At 47.8% G+C, this 16,616-nt stretch overlaps 1 long non-coding RNA gene across 2 annotated transcripts; it reads right to left on the reverse strand.

The window, feature by feature from the left end:
- Positions 1–1,091: 1,091 nt before the first annotated feature.
- On the reverse strand, positions 1,092–3,225 carry LOC123108243 (uncharacterized). Of its 2 annotated transcripts, none has more exons than XR_006451862.1 (4): positions 2,905–3,225; positions 2,642–2,790; positions 2,302–2,429; positions 1,092–1,509 (listed from the first exon to the last, which is right to left on the reverse strand). It is a non-coding gene; the product is annotated as an uncharacterized lncRNA (long non-coding RNA). The 2 variants fall into 2 exon arrangements; XR_006451863.1 differs by having other exon boundaries at positions 1,934–2,429.
- Between the last annotated feature and the right edge of the window lie 13,391 nt (positions 3,226–16,616).

Genomic DNA, 16,616 nt, shown 5'->3' on the forward strand with positions numbered 1-16,616 from the left:
ATGAGCTAGTCAAGTAGAGGCATACTAGTGACATACTGTTTGTCTATATATTCACACATGTATTATGTTTCCGGTTAATACAATTCTAGCATGAATAATAAGCATTTATCATGATATAAGGAAATAAATAATAACTTTATTATTGCCTCTAGGGCATATTTCCTTCATCCTCTCCCTCTAGGCTGGTGCAAGGGGGAAATTCTTTCCCCCTTCGTGTGGCACCCCTCCTTCCCCCCTCCAACCTATATATACTACCTTTTTAACACACAAGTTTTGGAGCATCCTCTAGTTCTAGTTCTGTCCTAGTTGATCAATTAGAGCTTGACCTAGATCCTCTAATCCTCATAATTAGAAGCCCAATGTGGTTCTAATCTCCTCCGTCTAATTCTCCGACAGAGATTAGCTCTGGACGGCGAAGCGCTATCGGACTGTGAAGACCGTATGCTTGCAACTCGTAGAGATGCCGTGCTTTCAGTCTTTCGCTCGACGGACTGTTCGTAGGTGGTTCACTGGATCGTTCATCTACGGTTTGGGGGACTCCAAGTACGATCTACACCGATTCGTCTTCTTTCGCTGCAACTCGGAGTCGGTAACGATCGAATCCAAACCATTGATGCATCTTCATGTTATTCCTGGGTGATCGTAGGGTGCCTTTTTTTGTTTTCTACTATGCTTCCCAATAGTTACCGCTACCATATGGAAACAGGGCGGCGGCGGCACAGAAGTCAAGGACAAGGGGGAGTGCGGCGCGGCGCACGGAGGAAGATGGACATCAAAGACATCAATGCACGCAGTCTAGAACTTTCTTTTGACACATTAGTAGTCACGCACGTGCAACGCATGTATAACAATGTGATTTTTTTTAGTTTATCCTAAGAAGCAATTATTTAAATATAGAAGGAACAAAATTTAACAATGTAATAACATAATGAAGGCAACAAAATTGTGCATTGTATTGGTTTCTATTTTCAGGCTAGAAGATGGCAATTTTGTGTAGTGCTGCTATTTTGCATACATACTGGTGAGTTGTACAAGGAAAACTATTCTTTACGAAGTGATGCTAAGGAAAGAAAAGCTTCAAAGTTGGCTCAGAGAATCACAAACTTCTTTCTTTATGTAAACGGACAGTTAATCGATATGCAGAAAAAACATTGTCGGCATATAAAAAATAACTGAATACCAACCACCAATTCTTGTTCGAGGAAAAAATACAAATGAAAAATTACAAACTGTTGTACATTACTCGCACTCAAACGTAGGTAATTTATTCTTGGACATAAGGCTTCACTGAGGGAACTTGCAGAACCTCTCCGCACTGTATAATTTTACAGGTTTATTTACTAGATAAGAGGTCCATATTTTTGTGCAGGTTGAATTAAAAAGCACACTGATGGAATTTTATACCTCTCAGGCCCCCTCCCCCGGGGAAAAAAAGTTTAGAGCGTCTAAAGCATTCACCATCTCTGATAGTGCACCCATGATACAGCAAGAATTCTGAATCTCTGACGACTGAAATAATGAACATATTAGTAATATTCAATTCAATCCATACGTAAAAATAGCAGTAGATTGCAATACAAAATGGAGTTAAGAAATAATATAAACTAAACTAACATAGATGTGTCGTTCAAATATTCTCACTGAAGACACAACAAAAGAAAATACACCTGTCCGATTACAGTAAAGAGGCTAAAACAGAGAATATGGAGAAGTGGAGATAAATCAGAATAGCACTATTCATCTTGAATTTACCAGTTATCACTGTACTACATGATCATTCATGTAATGTCAGTCCAATGCATGAAATAGTAATTCAGGTTACCCACAAAACTATATGTATCCATCATATATTTGTCATGCTTATGATCAGAAATTTCTTACACACAAGGATACTTCAAGAGAAAAAGTATCATCTGTTAATTCATGGAAGTACCTCAACAGAATCTCTACTGATGAGCCACTTCCAGTTTTGCAAATGGTTATAACCAAAGTCCTTGAATTTACCAGTTCTCATTGTACTACATGATCATTCATGTAATGTCAGTCCAGGGCATGAAATAGTAATTCAGGTTACCCATAAAACTGTATGTATCCATCATATATTTGTCATGCTTATGATCAGAAATTTCTTACACACAAGGATACTTCAAGAGAAAAAAAATCATCTGTTAATTCATGGAAGTACCTCAACGAAATCTCTACTGATGAGCCACTTCCAGTTTTGCAAATGGTTATAACCAAAGTTTATATGAAACATTGAAATATCAGTAGGCGTGCTTAGTAAAGGTTATGCTGACATACCTGGTTTCCGTAGGGGTACACGAAATCAGCAGTCAGCTCGACGTAGTTGCCCTTCATGACACCAGCGGGCCTCCCTTAATCCATACATGGTGCTGCCTTTGGCACCCTCCTGCAGGTAATCTGTTACACTACACCAAACATGACAAGCAACGATAGGAATTATTCAGGAAACACCTCCAAACAACAAAATCTAATAAGATTTATCCTCAGATTTTCCATCAGAAAAGAGATTGACAGTGCACTAAGAGCTCTCCGATTCAATTATAAACGCCGATTTTCAATTTCAGTTGGCCTCAACTATTGCTAAATGAACGTACAGCTAGAGATCAGTCGCACTTACCAAAGAAGTCGATTCATTGTCCCCCTGGAACCTGGCCACCAGGAAGCACGATGCCGATCTTGAGCGGCTTCGTCGCGACGGGCTCGGCCGACGGCAGCACGGCCGTGGACAGCGGCCGTGCAGGCTGGAGAACAGCTTGGCTATCTCGTCTGCGAGATCGAATGACGACCATCAAATCCCAAATTCAAACCCACCCAGCCCACGATCCGTCAGGCAAGATCCGGGAAGGACGCAACCCAGGAAAGAGGGCGTTCATTACTCACCGGGGCTTCTAGCGGCGGTGCTGGCCGGCTCGTCGGCGAGCGTGAAGTGGGAGCGGAGGACGGAGGGGAGGGGCAGCGTGTGCGCGATGCGGCTCGTCTGCACCTCGCTGTAGATGGATGCAAGGCGCCTGGGCACCGGCGCGTTGTTAGCCCGGAACTACTGAGACCAGAGGGTCCTGACTATCTAACGGTAGTACTTGCACTCAACTCACTAGTAACACACGCACTCACTAGTGCAACACAAGACACATACACACACACCAAGAGGAGTACTGCTTCAGGCTGATTGCCTTGCTTTGATTGGAATGGAATGATCTTACAGCGACGGGCATCGGTCCTTTATATAGCCTACTGAACCGACTATAGTACGTACGTGCTGATGTCAATTACCTAAGTGACATCATGGCTGACCTACAATAGTAGAAAACCAAAATGGTCTTGCCAAACTTACTGCTACTCCCTTCGTAGTTAAGTAATACTACCCTGGTGCATGCATGTTGCCGACATGCAGCCTTCGGAGACAAGTTTGACACAACATTCTCCCTCTCAAACTTGTCGAAGGAGCTTGGTGTCGATGATCCCAACCTTGTCGCACAACTCCTGAAACCGGACACGACCAAGTGACTTGGTCAGGATGTCCGCTTCTGCTCACCAGTCCGGATGAACTCCACGATAACCGTGCCTTTCTCGACGCAGTCACGTATGAAGTGATAGCGGAGATCGATGTGTTTGCTGCGGCCGTGAAGCACTGGATTCTTGCAAAGGGAAATCGCCGACTTGTTGTCGACGAAGATGAGCGCAGGGGCGGTGTCCTGATTCAGCATCTCGCCGAGAAGGCGAGCAAGCCAAATGCCTTGACAGCCCGATGTAGCTGCCGCGATGTACTCCGCCTCGCACGAAGATACGGCGACAACCTTTTGCCTCACCGATTGCCAGCTGACGGGACTATTCCCGAGAAGGAATAGTATGCCCGAGGTGCTCTTCCGGGAGTCCACATCACCAGCGTGGTCGGAGTCGCTCTACCCGACCAAGCTTTCGCCGTCACCACGACGATACACGCATCCATGCATGAGCGTTCCCGCGATGTACCGGAGCAGGTGCTTGACGGCAATGAGGTGATCGCTTGCCGGAGCTTCCATGAACCTACTCAGGTATCCGACAACGAACGTGATGTCCGGTCGGGTGTGCACGAGGTACCTGAGACTCCCGATGATGCTACGATAGAGTGTGGCATCCACCGCCTTCTCGGGGCTCTCCTTGCTGAGCTTCAGCCGTGCATCTATTGGAGCGTGCACGGCATGGTAGTCCTTCATGCCTGCTCGCTCGAGCATCTTGGTGGCATAGGCCGTCTGCGTGATCGTGATGCGACCACCCTCCTGGTTCACCTCCAGCCCGAGGTAGTACCGAAGCAGCCCAAGGTCGCTCATGCTGAAGAGACGATGCATCTCTCCCTTGAAGCGTTGAACCTCGTCAGGCTCTGCCCCGGCAATGACCAGGTCGTCGACGTAGATGCCGATGATGAGCAGCATGTTCGTGGTGCCACGCGAGTACACACCGTGCTCAGAAGCGCTGCGTGAGAACCCACGGGATGTGAGGCTTGCATCGAGTTTGGCGTTCCACGCCCTTGGGGCTTGCCGGAGACCATACAGGGCCTTGTGTAGTCGATGCACGCCCTGCTCGTGGCCCTTGGCAACGAACCCGGGTGGCTGGGAGACGTACACCTCCTCTTTAAGGTCGCCATTGAGAAACGCCGACTTGACGTCCATGTGGTGTACCTCCCACCCGCAGTGAGCGGCCACGGCAAGGATGAGCCGCACGGACTCCAATCTTGCCACCAGAGCAAAGACTTCCTCGAAGTCCACTCCCTCACGCTGCACATAGCCCTTTGCGATGAGGCGCGCCTTGTGCTTGACAATGGCGCCGTGCTCGTCCTTCTTCACCTTGAACACCCACTTGAGCCTGATGGCTCGGTGCCCAGCAGGCAGTGTGGTGAGTGTCCAAGTGGCGTTGTCATTGATCGACGCCAGCTCGTCCAGCATCGCGTGGCGCCAGCAATCCTCTTGCTCGGCCTCCGCGAACGTGGTCGGCTCCTCGCCGGCCATCAGATGTAGGACCTCATCGTCATCAGCGTCCTCATCCTCGGGTTGTTGCGGTATTGCCGCAACCTGGCCGAGGAGATCCCCCATACGCCCGAACCTGTGGGGGGAGCCAACACTGTCGTCGGCGTCGAACAACTCCGATCTCGCCGTTGGCGGGGTTGCGAACTGCCTCCCGGGACCTACCTTGCTTGACGTCGGGGTGTCTGGGGACACCGTACCCGGGGACGGTGTTTTCGGGGTTGCAGTTCCTGGATCCACACCTCTCGGGCTTCCCAGCGTGGCAATTCCCGAGGTCTTGCTTCCCGAGGTTGTAGAGTACATCGAGTACTCCACGGTGAAGGAGCTGCTTGCCGGGGCCTCCCCCGACGCCTCCCAAGTCCATCGCGCATCTTCGTCGAAGATGACGTCACGCGAGACATGCACACGCTTTGAGATAGGGTCGTACATCTTGTACGCCTTAGAGCCCGTCTCGTAGCCCATGAACACCATTAGGGTGCTCCTGTCATCGAACTTCTTCAGCTGTGGGCGCGCTGTCTTGACATGCCCGACGCAGCCAAAGGTGCGGAGGAAGCGCACATCGGGCTTCCTCCCGTACCACGCCTCATAAATCGTCTTGCCATCGACGCTCCTTGTGAAGGAGCGGTTGAGGATGAAGACGGCTGTGAGCACGGCCTCCCCCCAATACGTGCTCGGCACCTGCATTGCCTTGAGCATGCAGCGTGCCATCCCGAGCACCGTCCGGTTCCTCCGCTCAACGATGCCGTTCTGCTGCGGCGAGTAAGGGGCTGTAAGGTGACGTTGCACCCCTTTCTCGTCGCAGTGCTTGTAGAACGTGGCCGATGTGAACTCGCCGCCACGGTCCGTGCGCAGCGCGCGTAGCTTGTGGCCACACTCGACCTCTGCTGCCGCTTGCTGCTTGACGATGGCTCGCTCCACCTCATCCTTGGAGGCGAGGAGCAGCACCCACATGAACCTGCTATAGTCGTCGACGAGCAGCAGGATGTAGCGACGCCCTCCTGGCGTTGCCGGGGTGATTGGGCCGCAGAGGTCCCCGTGAACCAGCTCCAGGGGTTTCTGCACCCGATAGCGTGCCTTCTCGGGAAATGGTAGACGCCGCTGCTTCCCCGCAAGACACGCATCACACAGCTCATTGGCGTGCTCGATGTGAGGTAGCCCGCGAACGAGATTGCCTCGCGCCATCTTCCGCAACCCGTCAAAGTGCTGGTGTCCTAGCCGGGCATGCCAACGCCATGCGTCGGAGACATGCATGACCCACGGCAAGGCACACAGGATGCACAGGTCGAAAGAAGAACTTGTAGAGGCGGTTCGGCGAGCGGGTTACCTCGATGAGAAGCCTCTTCTGCTGGTCGCACACGGTGAGAACACCGCGCCGGATGCCGATGTCGAACCAGCCCTCGTTGAGCTGTCTGACACTCACGACGCTGCTCTTGAGCGCCGGGATCAAGTAGACGTCCGTGAATGCCCTGTGATCACCCCCTTTGTCGGCGAAGATGACGGTCCCGCGCTCGTGGATCTCCACCACGGATCCGTCCGTGAACCGCACCTTCGCGGTGATTGAGCGTTCCAGCTCCGCGAACGCGTCGACCGAACCAGTCATGTGGTTCATGGTGCCGGTGTCGAGGAACCAACCCTCACTTTGCTTGCCGCCTGCAAGCATGCGTGTGGTCACGGCTCTCTCCTCGTTGAGGAAGACGTAGCCGCACACACATGCCGTGGTGAGCCATCTCCCGTCAACACGGTGGTCCCCGAACACTTTGTTGTCGGGGTGTGGCTGATCTGAGTCTCCGTGCGCTCCTGCACGGAGTCGATGGTCGCCAGCATCATGGTCGGAGCATGGTCCGCCATATGCGTTGTTGCCGCGCCAACTTGCGCGACCTCGTCGGGTCCCGAGTTCGGGGCCGCCGCCGCTGGGGTGTGGCTCCCCCAAACCCGAGCCTTCATCGCCTCCCAGTCGACAGGCCCCGAGAACATCGTTGTCGAGGTGTGGCCTGTCACTCGAGTAATGGTTCCCGTGGATGGGTTCCGTGCCTCCTACACGGAATGGGTGGTTGTCGGAGCCGTGGTCGCGAGAGACGTTGTGCTCTCTTGCACGGGCTCGACTCTTGCCAGCATCATTGCTGGCCCACCGTCCACGTCATCTTGGACGAGGTTTGTCGTTGCCGCGGCTGCCTCATCGGCTTTCCTCCTGCGGCAATCCCGGATCCAGTGACCCGACATGTTGCAGTAGCGGCACTTGCCACCGTTGCTAGCGCCTCGCCCTGCCTGGCTTGGCTTGCGACCGCGGTTGCCGCCGCCGCTCTGGGCACGGCCTCCGCCTCTGCCGTGACCTCTGCTTCCCGTGGGGGCGCCTCTCCCACTTCTGGAAGAGCCGTCGCGGCCGCGCTGCTGAAGCTGCGCGTCCCACTGCTCCCTGGTGAGCAGTAGTTCGCCGCCAGCACGGTTGTCGGCTTCGTCGCCGCGCTCCTCGATGACCTTCAGCCGCCCTACCAGCTCCTCGATCGTCATGGTGGAGAGATCCACCAAACTCTCGATGGACCAGGCCAGTTGCTTGTACTGCCTGGGGACGACGCGGAGGAACTTGAGAATCACCATCTTGTTGTCGATGTGATCTCCTAGTGTTGCGAGCTCGTTGACGAGACCTTGCAGCTGCAAGGCGAAGTCGTCGACTTGCTCACCGGCCTTGAATCGGATCTCCTCGTACTGGAGGCACAAGGTCTGGGCCTTCGACTCCCGTACGCGCTCCACGCCAATGCGCAGAGTCTTGATGGTGTCCCATGCTTCCTTGGCCGTCTCCTTGGCGCCAAGGGTGAGCACCATCTCCTCTGGGACGGAGCGCAAGATCGCCTCCATCGCTAGCCGGTCCTCCTCGTACTCGACATCGCCGGTTTCCACGGCTTCCCACATATGTTGCGCCTCCATGATGACTTTCATCAGGATGGACCAACTGGGATAGTTGGTCCGCGTGAGGACAGGGAAGGAGGTACTGGACATGCCCACATCTCGCACGGAGCACGGCGCACCCAGCTCACCTCCCGGCCTGCCTCGCAGCGCGAGCGTGTCTGCCGCACGGGTGTCCTCAGCCGAGCTCTGCTCAGCGGTCTTGGAACCGTCGTCGGCGACGCCTCCTTTCAACATATGCTTCGGCATAACCTGAGGCTCTGATGCCAATTGTTAGCCCAGAACTACTGAGACCAGAGGGTCCTGACTATCTAGTGGTAGTACTTGCACTCAACTCACTAGTAACACATGTACTAAGAAGACTAGGCCCGTAAGGGTTCGATTTTTCTGGTTTTTTTGGAATTTTTTTACCCCTGCTGATTGAGCGACACGTGTGCACGGTGGCTTTCATGAAATGGTTGATCGCCCTCTTGGTTTCTCACTTGGACTGTGCATGTTTCTTCTAGAGGTGCATGGGCTTATATTGTCTCATGTGGAAAGATGGTATGACTGCATGGGCTGATTTTGTCTCATGTGAGAAAAAAATATTAGCTGCATGGGATGCTGTATGGGCTGGTATACGTGTGCTGCTACATGGCTCATGCATGCATGCATGTGTCCACCTTTGCATGTTTGGAGTTCCACGTTTGCACATCGTTTGTGTTCTGGGTCCTTCTTTGCTTGCCTATAAGTAGCTCCTTGCTGCGTTCTTCTCTTATGTGTCAAACCACTCCTCACATATAGGCCCATCTCTCCTCCTGATGCTGCCCTCCAGCCTCCACCCAAGATCCCATAGTGCGCCTGGTTGCCGCTCCATCTGGCCGGCCGGGAGGTGCGTGCAAGCTACACCATGGCCTCCAAGGCGGATACATGGTGGTGGCCTTCCCATGGTCCAAGGTGGCACGCTTGCAGTTGGCGCTGGATATCTCGCTGCCCTGCCGCTCTCCATCCTAATCGACTCCCCTCGGTCTTCCCCAACTTCGGCCCCGGCAACAGGTCCCCTTCATCTCCCTTTCCTCTCCTCTGGTGTGCGTGGTTTCCTTGTACGAGTAGACGAGTTATTAGTACTAGAATTTCATCAGATCTAAAGTTGGGTGCATATGCTACAAATTCTTAATCTAAGAAGAATGTTCAGGCATTGTGTGCATGTTTGCGCTGAGGACACAAATTTGGGGGTCCAGCTCCTTGTGTGAATGTGCAAGGAATTCGGAACTTGCATCTTTAATATGACATGGTATATTTATTCTTAATCTCTCCATTACGTTTTGTGTTCCATTTTTCTCGATGGAAGTAATTGTGGTTTACTTTCACATGGTTTTTAAACAAATAAACCATGATGTGCTGAATAGCTGACATGCAGAGGAAATGGTACAGCTTGATGACTATTTTACTACTAAATTATTCTCAAGTATTTATTGTTCCTTTTGTGATAGTTTTCTCTCTCCTAAAAATAAAATGAATAATTTTTAATTCTTTGAACAAGTTTGCCTAAATTAGGGCGCTCAGTCATTGAGGCATTATCAATTTCTTTTAGAAGCTTCGCAAAATCCGCTCTTGTACTAAAGAAATCTAATGTAGATTTGTTAGCCTTATAGGGTACTATATGGTGAACACATGATATTAAATATACAGTAAATTGCACTGTGAAGTGAGTATGTATATACTATCCACACAGGATTGCCATTTTGGAGATGTTGCTGGGATCATCATGGATTGGGATGCATTCTGATAATAAGATATTAGGTATTGATATGTGATATGTATGTCACACTTGACTTCATCATCCTTTGTTTTTAGATGTATTCTTTAGGCATACATTAATGTGGTAGCTTGGTCATATTCTGTAGCTAATTTAGTCACCAAATACTCGGATTTTTTCCCGACTCCCATTATAAAGAACTTCCACTTGCCATCTCTATATGGATTTTCTTTTTGCTACCGATTTTGGCTAAAGGTTTTTCGGCTCTCATCTCTATATGGATATGCTTTTTTCAGGTTAGTAGTTTAGGAGTTCCTGCCAACACTAGTTTTTGGAAGTTATACTCCCTTCACCAGTTGGGCTTAACAAGGACATAATTAATTCGCTGTTGGTAATTAGAAGGGAAAAAAATCTGGTTGGAGAAAACTTCTCTTTTTCTTAATTGTTTGCTTCATAATTTTAGTAATCTTTTTTTCATTTTTTTTCAGGTTAGTAGTATGGGAGTACCTGTCAAGACTGACTTTTGGAAGTTATGCTAGCCTCATCAGTTGGGCTTTCTATACAAAACTAGACTCAATATAATTTATTTTGGTGCTTGCGATGAGTATTAGACAGAGGGGTGATGACCACATAGTTCACACAGTGTATCTGTTCATGTATGTCATTAATTATCTAATTAGACAAAACAACTCTCTCTGTATGGTGTTTGTGATGATGCTGTCAATTCACTAAACACTAAAATACCAGGTTGTGATTTTCAAATCTAGCAAATTAATTTTCTCTATTGCTTCTTTTCCAGGCAGAAGTTTTAGTCTATTCTGTTCCATGAGTCTTACTGTCAAAAAAAAATATGGTAGCATCAGAAGTTGTCCCCATCAGATAGAACACTGCCTAATAGATTCATTCTATTACTGTATAGCCATGGTGACAAAAATATTCAGATAACAAGAAACAATTCTGTCAAATATTCTCAGCGGAGATACTGTTGCGGTCTATAAGTAAAAAAATGTTAATTATTTAATTAAACAGAAAACTATGTTATTTATACCAACAGATGCTAAACAATCAGACTACCTGACACAAAAGTATATATATACATTAGTTAAATTTCATTCCAAAAATAGATGATGTAGTGGTAGATGTTAATCGTACAAGAACACGAGGATGACAAACATAAATTAATCACATATATTATCATCACAGGTCGATCTAACTGGTGGTAGTTATTCTTTGCACTGAAAACAAAGTGGAATCAAACGATTCAAACAACCAAAAAGAAGGAAACAAAGGATGCTTACGGATCTGAATGAGTTAGGGCGCTCCACTACTTGCAAGTAGATCCAGCGACTCAGTGGCAGAGCTACTCTCGGCGACGCCAGGAAGCCACCCTGGTTCTACCCGAAAGTCATCACTGAAATTACAACAAGAAATATGAAGTAATTAGTATTTTTTCCATGGACATATGACCGCCGGCCAGTTGCCTTTGTGCTCATGCCGGTGTTGTACCAATGAATTGACTCCATCACTGTAGCGACCTGGAAGAACATCAACTGTTTGTGGAGTTGGGAATTTCTTCTCCGAGGAGAGAAATGTTTAGTACGTCTCCAAATCACTCCACTGTCCTGCCGGACAAAGATGAGTTTAATATGGCCCGTCGACACAGAGAAGGCCTGCTATCACATACCGCTTATTGGGCTGTAACATTAGTCTCATTCCAACGCCACATATCCAACAAAGAAGCTTATACCAAAGAGAGAGCTACAAATTGGATGATTGATCCCTATGAAATTGATGTTACACATATTTTATTTCAAAAAGGGGATTACCCGGGCCTCTGCATCAAATGATGCACACATTCATATTATTAAACATAAATCAAGTTCCAAACACGGAGTTCCAGACTTATTTCATCAAGTAGTTTTCTTGTATTTGAACTCAATTCCTTCAATTTCTCTCAGCCGTGAGCTTATATCAGCGGTGAGCTCATCTACATTCTGCGTTGTGAACTCATTTAGTTTTATCTATGAACTCATTAGGTGAACTCATCACGGTTTTTTGGCAGATGTGAACTTATTTCATATTCATCTATGAATCATTGTTGAAGTGTCTTTATTGTTGGAAATATGCCCTACAGGCAATAATAAATTGATTATTATTATATTTCCTTGTTCATGATAATCGTTTATTATCCATGCTAGAATTGTATTGATAGGAAACTCAGATACATGTGTGGATACATAGACAACACCATGTCCCTAGTAAGCCTCTAGTTGACTAGCTCGTTGATCGATAGATGGTTACGGTTTCCTGACCATGGACATTGGATGTCGTTGATAACGGGATCACCTCATTAGGAGAATGATGTGATGGACAAGCCCCAATCCTAAGCCTAGCACAAGATCATGTAGTTCGTATGCTAAAGCTTTTCTAATGTCAAGTATCATTTCCTTAGACCATGAGATTGTGCAACTCCCGAATACCGTAGGAGTGCTTTGGGTGTGCCAAACGTCACAACGTAACTGGGTGGCTATAAAGGTACACTACAGGTATCTCCGAAAGTGTCTGTTGGTTTGGCACAAATCGAGACTGGGATTTGTCACTCCGTGTAAACGGAGAGGTATCTCTGGGCCCACTCGGTAGGACATCATCATAATGTGCACAATGTGATCAAGGAGTTGATCACGGGATGATGTGTTACGGAACGAGTAATGAGACTTGCCGGTAACAAGATTGAACAAGGTATCGGGATACCGACGATCGAATCTCGGTCAAGTATCGTACCGCTAGACAAAGGGAATTGTATACGGGATTGATTAAGTCTTTGACATCGTGGTTCATCCGATGAGATCATCGTGGAACATGTGGGAGCCAACATGGGTATCCAGATCCTGCTGTTGGTTATTGACCAAAGAGTTATCTCGGTCATGTCTGCATGGTTCCCGAACCCGTAGGGTCTACACACTTAAGGTTCGATGACGCTAGGGTTATAGGGAATAGATGTACATGGTTACCGAATGTTGTTCGGAGTCCCGGATGAGATCACGGACGTCACGAGGAGTTCCGGAATGGTCCGGAGGTAAAGATTTATATATGGGAAGTCCTGTTTTGGTCACCGGAAAAGTTTCGGGTTTTATCGGTAACATACCGGGACCACCAGGAGGGTCCCGGGGGTCCACCAAGTGGGGCCACCGGCCCCGGAGGGCTGCATGGTCCAAGTGTGGGAGGGGACCAGCCCCAGGTGGGCTGGTGCGCCCCCCCACAAGGGCCCAAGGCGCCTAGGGTTTGGGGAGGGGGCGCCCCACCTAGCTTGGGGGGCAAGTTTCCCCTCTCCCGCCTTGGCCGCCCCACCAGATGGGATCTGGGCTGGCCGCCGCCCCTAGGGTGGAACCCTAGGTGGGGGCGCAGCCCCCTCCCTCTCCCCAATATATAGTTGAGGTCTTTGGGGCTGCCAACACATGAGTTTTGACCTCTTCCTGGAGCAGCCCTACCTCTCTCCCTCCTCGTCTCTTGCGGTGCTTGGCGAAGCCCTGCTGGAGTACCACGCTCCTCCACCACCATCACGCCGTCGTGCTGCTGCTGGATGGATTCTTCCTCAACCTCTCCTTCTCTCCTTGATGGATCAAGGCATGGGAGACGTTACCGGGCTGTACATGTGTTGAACGCGGAGGTGTCGTCCGTTCGGCACTAGGATCTCCGATGATTTGGATCACGACGAGTACGACTCCTTCAACCCCGTTCTCTTGAACGCTTCCGCTTAGCAATCTACAAGGGTATGTAGATGCACTCTCCTTCCCCTCGTTGCTAGTCTCTCCATAGATAAATCTTGGTGACACGTAGGAAAATTTTGTATTTCTGCTACGTTCCCCAACAGTGGCATCATGAGCTAGGCTTATTGCGTAGATTCTATGCACGAGTAGAACACAAAGTAGTTGTGGGCATTGATTTTGTTCAATATGCTTACCGTTACTAGTACAATCTTGTTTCGGCGGTATTGTGGGATGAAGCAGCCCATACCGACCTTACACGTACTCTTATGTGAGACAGGTTCCACCGACTGACATGCACTAGTTGCATAAGGTGGCTAGCGGGTGCCAGTCTCTCCCACTTTAGTCGGATCGGATTCGATGAAAAGGGTCCTTATGAAGGGTAAATAGCAATTGGCATATCACATTGTGGTTTTTGCGTAGGTAAGAAACATTCTTGCTAGAAACCCATAGCAGCCACGTAAAACATGCAATCAACAATTAGAGGACGTCTAACTTGTTTTTGCAGGGTATGCTATGTGATGTGATATGGCCAAGAAGAATGTGATGAATGATATGTGATGTATGAGATTGATCATGTTCTTGTAATAGGAATCACGACTTGCATGTCGATGAGTATGACAACCGGCAGGAGCCATAGGAGTTGTCTTTATTTATTGTATGACATGCGTGTCATTGAACAACGCCATGTAATTACTTTACTTTATTGCTAACCGGTAGCCATAGTAGTAGAAGTAATAAGTTGGCGAGACAACTTCATGGAGACACAATGATGGAGATCATGATGATGGAGATCATGGTGTCATGCCGGTGACGATGATGATCATGGAGCCCAAGATGGAGATCAAAGGAGCTATATGATATTGGCCATATCATGTCACTGTTTTTTTGATTGCATGTGATGTTTATCATGTTTTTGCATCTTATTTGCTTAGAACGACGGTAGTAAATAAGATGATCCCTCATTAAAATTTCAAGAAAGTGTTCCCCCTAACTGTGCACCGTTGCGAAAGTTCGTCGTTTCGAAGCACCACGTGATGATCGGGTGTGATAGATTCTTACGTTCGAATACAACGGGTGTTGATGAGCCTAGCATGTACAGACATGGCCTCGGAACACATGTGAAACACTTAGGTTAACTTGACGAGCCTAGCATGTACAGACATGGCCTCGGAACACAAGAGACCGAAAGGTCGAGCATGAGTCGTATGGTAGATACGATCAACATGAAGATGTTCACCGATGATGACTAGTCCGTCTCACGTGATGATCGGACACGGCCTAGTTGACTCAGATCATATAATCACTTAGATGACTAGAGGGATGTCTATCTGAGTGGGAGTTCATAAGATGAACTTAATTATCCTGAACATAGTCAAAAGGTCTTCGCAAATTATGTCGTAGCTCGCGCTTCAGTTCTACTGTTTAGATATGTTCCTAGAGAAAATTGAGTTGAAAGTTAATAGTAGCAATTATGCGGACTAAGTCCGTAAACTGAGGATTGTCCTCATTGCTTCATAGAAGGCTTATGCCCTTAATGCACCACTCAGTGTGCTGAACCTCGAACGTCGTCTGTGGATGTTGCAAACATCTGACATACACATTTTGATAACTACGTGATAGTTCAGTTAAACGGTTTAGAGTTGAGGCACCGAAGACGTTTTAAAATGTCGCGAAACATATGAGATGTTTCGGGGGCTGAAATTAGGATCTCAGGCTCGTGCCCACGTCAAGAGGTATAAGACCTCCGACGATTTTTTTAGCCTGCAAACTAAGGGAGAAAAGCTCAATTGTTGAGCTTGTGCTCAGATTGTCTGAGTACAACAATCATTTGAATCAAGTGGGAGTTGATCTTCCAGATGAGATAGTGATGTTTCTCCGAAGTCATTACCACCAAGCTGCTAGAGCTTCGTGATGAACTATAATATATCAGGGACATATATGATGATCCTTGAGATATCCGTGATGTTTGACACCACAAAAGTAGAAATCAAGAAGGAGCATCAATTATTGATGGTTGGTGAAACCACTAGTTTCAAGAAGGGCAAGGGCAAGAAGGGATACTTTATGAAACGGCAAATCAGCTGCTGCTCTAGTGAAGAAACCCAAGGTTGAACCCAAACCCGAGACTAAGTGCTTCTGTAATAAGGAGAACAACCACTGAAGCAGAATTACCCTAGATACTTGGTAGATGAGAAGGCTGGCAAGGTCGATAGAAGTATATTGGATATACATTGTGTTAATGTGTACTTTACTAGTACGCCTAGTAGCACCATGGTATTAGATACCGGTTCGGTTGCTAAGTGTTAGTAAACTCGAAATAAAAGGCTGCGGAGTAAACGGAGACTAGCTAAAGGTGAGCTGGCGATATGTGTTGGAAGTTTTTCCCAAGCTTGATGTGATCAAGCATCGCATGCTCCCTCTACCATCGAGATTGGTGTTTGCGTTGAGCATAGACGTGATTGGATTATGTCTATCGCAATACGGTTATTCATTTAAGGAGAATAATGGTTACTCTGTTTATTTGAATAATACCTTCAATGGTCTTGCACCTAAAATGAATGGTTTATTGAATCTCGATCGTAGTGATACACATTTTCATGCCAAAGGTATAAGATAGTAATGATAGTACCACAGAAATGTGGCACTGCAATTTGAGTCATATCGGTGTAAAACGCATGAAGAAGCTCCATGTTGATGGATCTTTGGGCTCACTCGTTTTTGAAAAGTTTGAGACATGCGAACCATGTCTATTGGTGTATATGCATGAAGAAACTCCATGCAAATGGACCGTTTGGACTCACTTGATTTTGAATCACTTGAGACATGCAAATCATACCACATGGGCAAGATGACTGAAAGCCTCGTTTTCAGTAAAATGGAACTAGAAAGCAACTTGTTGGAAGTAATACATTTTGATGTGTGCAGTCCAATGAGTGCTGAGGCGTGTAGTGGATATCGTTATGTTCTTACTTCACAGATGATTTGAGTAGATGTTGGGTATATTTACTTGATGAATCACGAGTCTGAATTATTGAAAGGTTCAAGTAATTTCAGGGTGAAGGTGAGAGATCGTCATGACAAGAGGATGAAATATCTATGATATGATCATAGAGATGAATATCTGAATTACGAGTTTGGCACAGAATTAAGACATTGTGGAAATTGTTTCACAACTAATACAGCCTGGAA

Source organism: Triticum aestivum, chromosome 5A (genome assembly GCF_018294505.1).
Source record: "Triticum aestivum cultivar Chinese Spring chromosome 5A, IWGSC CS RefSeq v2.1, whole genome shotgun sequence".
Taxonomy (NCBI): domain Eukaryota; kingdom Viridiplantae; phylum Streptophyta; class Magnoliopsida; order Poales; family Poaceae; genus Triticum; species Triticum aestivum.